The 3,031-nt window shown below is 41.5% G+C and overlaps 1 protein-coding gene across 6 annotated transcripts in view; it reads left to right on the top strand.

Annotated features, from left to right (window-relative positions):
• The first annotated feature begins 2,521 nt into the window (after nt 1-2,521).
• LOC143029744 (sodium- and chloride-dependent glycine transporter 2-like) overlaps nt 2,522-3,031 on the top strand; it is a 181,260-nt gene continuing 180,750 nt past the window's right edge. For 3 of the 6 annotated variants that reach the window (XM_076192640.1, XM_076192644.1, XM_076192638.1), the window contains exon 1: nt 2,575-2,676. The gene's annotated coding sequence lies outside the window, so the exon portion shown is untranslated. Of the gene's footprint in view, nt 2,798-3,031 lie in introns of all 6 variants that reach the window. The other 3 variants (XM_076192641.1, XM_076192642.1, XM_076192639.1) reach the window with 3 other exon arrangements.

The following is a 3,031-nucleotide window of genomic DNA, read 5'->3' as shown; positions in this document are numbered from 1 at the left end:
AGAAGGACTCAATTTCATCGTCTGAACCCTGTGAAGTTGGTGCATAAACCTAAACTATTTTTAGAATGTAACTTTTGCACAGCCTGATTACAATCCAAGCTACCCTGTCTGATAAACTACTGAACTTGACTACGTTACCAGCAACCTCTCAATTAATCAAGAATCCTACTCCCCTAGATCTTTTTTTGTCCTTACCTCTACAGTAGAACAAGTGGTGACCATCTTGTAATTGCATCAGTTTTTCTTCCACTCTTCGGACTTCGCTCAGTCCTACGATGTCCCACTTGATGTTGTCTAGTTCTTCCATTAAACTCTCCAGCCTATGCTCTTTTGAGTTCTTACATTGTAGATATAGATCTTCATTTTCTTCATGTTGTTTAATGTCCAAGACTTGGATCTGCTTGGATAGTGCTTACTCACATTCCGTGGCACACTAACCGTAAGCACACGAGATAATGTGTATATAATATGCACATGCGGCAAGGAGCTAGCCTCTTTTAGCCACTGTCTCTTCATCTGCCCCGCCCTGGGGCACCACTTCCAGCACCTCAGGGACCTCCTGGGGGATCCCACCACAGCCCTGTACCGTCTCCGGGCAGGTAGCAACACGGATGCCGGGCAGGGACACCTAGCCCTTGCAGCAAAACTTACCTGCTCCTCCCTAGTAGGGTCCCTGTTGTAGCTCTGCTACAAAACACCCCAGCCACTAAGAAACCCCTCTCAATACACCCACCTACATAATTAACCCAGGCAAGCTACAAGGCATATTTTAACTAAAAGACAGTCCCTTAATCGGCGGAGGCCGCTGAGACTCAATTCAAGCAAAAAGAAAAAAAAAATAATAATAATAATAATAAATAAATAAATAAATAAATAAATAAAAAATACTATGTACTTTTTTGCACTGAAGATGTAATATACGAAAGCGCTCTGCTTCGTTAGTTTCTTTTTTCCAAGTGGTCTACTTTGCATAAGTGAACACACATACCCGTGTTCTTATTAGCATATACATATATATATATATATATATATATATATATATATATATATATATCACAACAAAGTTATGTCGTAGTGTGGCATGAGTAGAACGCGTGACTATTTCTATGGTAAGCGTCTCGCGTTGGGTCACGTGCTCCCGCGTTAAGTTGGCGGGGGACGCGACCTAGCGTGACCATTGTTGTCTGCGGCGCGTCATCACGTGACCCAGATGCGCGTCATCACGTGACCCAGATGCTAGCACCTGATTGGATGACGCGCTAGGCTGACCCAGCAGGGCGACTAGCCCGCGACCGGACAATACTCAGATTATCTCTGACTACGCTACCAGGCGGTCGTGGTCAAGCAAGTGCTGGTTACAGGACACAAAGAGTAAGTGTGATATTCTATTCACAGTGCCGATTAGTTCTCTCCCCCATCAGCCTCCGACACACATTTCATATTCTGTGCTACACAAATAAAGAGCCAACACATTCTACGTGTTTTAGTCATTGAGCCTAACCATTCGGACACTTTACCATAGTAGCACATTAGTAAGATAATACTGATAACCCACTTTCGGAGAAGAATAAGCAAAAGTATAAAGATCTGTATATTTCGATCACTAACTGTGATCCTCTTCAGCAGATGTGAATTACAGAGTAGAGAACAATGTGTATTTATACAGAAGTAGTAAGATAAGCAGGAAGGGACGGGGGCTCAGGTCACGTGTCCGGCGTTGCATGGTAACATTTTATTTATTGCAAATAAAGATATACAATCTGGTGACCATTTACCATAAGAAATATTATAATTTGGAAAATTGTTTATCAAAGAGGATTCTACCATTTTTCTTCTGAAACAGCATTTAGATTTGTAAATTATTTCAGCATCGTCCCAATTTTCCAAATTATATTATTTTTTATGGTCAATGGTCACCAGATTGTATATCTTCATTTGCAATAAACAAAATGTTACCTTCTATATTAGCAGTGGACAAAAGCCACCAAGATCCATGCAACGCCGGACACGTGACCTGATCCCCCGTCCCTTCCTGCTTACCTCACTACTTCTGTATAAATGCACATTGTTCTCTACTTTGTAGTTCACATCTGCTGAAGAGGATTACAGTTAGTGATTGAAATATACAGATCTTTATAGTTTCGCTTATTCTTCTCTGAAAGTGGGTTATCAGTATCATATATATATATATATATATATATATATATATATATATATATATATATATATATATATATATGGACTGTTATCACCTCTACTATAGAAATATAGTCTTGGAATGACGATAGTTTATGATGTATCTGATATTATCATGATATAGGAAAAATGTATGAATTAACATAATCCACATTTGCAAGAACCGTTTTGCCTTATAGAAATCCAGAAACTCCTTCGCGTTATAAAAAAAAAATTGTTCGAGACCTCATTTTGTCCTCAAGTTACCCCTTGGCCGAACAAAATCGTCTGGCATGAGATAGGAAGAGAATTCCTCCCGCACTTGCAAACGCGCCTGAACAAGGTAATGACGCTTGAGTTGCTGGCCTTGAGGCATCCCCGCAGAAGCTCAGTTCTGAACGAGAACTCGGTGTGGATGTACACGGAGTGTTCGATGCTCCCGCCGTGTTCTGTCTGTGTTACAATTTGTGTTGTGTTGAAGACTACTTCCCAAGCCACTAGGTAAACGTTATTGTGTTCACCAACGTGCCATGCGAGTGGAGTCTACGCCAGGAGACATTGAGTGGTTACAGCCGAAAGTCACCTTAGCTCCCATGCGATTGGGCTGTTTGGGGCAGTACAGGTAACTACAGTCACTGATGGGAATCGGAAAGAAGTGTGGGATTCAAATCCATAAGCGTGTGCGGGACCAGCACGCTTCTGTCTACACCACCAGCATTTTCTTTTTTTTCATGTCGATCTCCCGTGTCTTTCCGTCTAATTACAGTCTGCTGCAAGAAACTTCCTGCAGCTAGTCTGTGATGCAGTCAGCAGTGCAAATCCCGCAACCGCTATTAGAATATATATGTCACTCATC

The sequence above is a fragment of the Oratosquilla oratoria genome, chromosome 11 (genome assembly GCF_046742065.1).
Source record: "Oratosquilla oratoria isolate Oo_2021 chromosome 11, ASM4674206v1, whole genome shotgun sequence".
Lineage (NCBI taxonomy): Eukaryota > Metazoa > Arthropoda > Malacostraca > Stomatopoda > Squillidae > Oratosquilla > Oratosquilla oratoria.
This window is presented reverse-complemented; position numbering and strand designations above follow the sequence as displayed.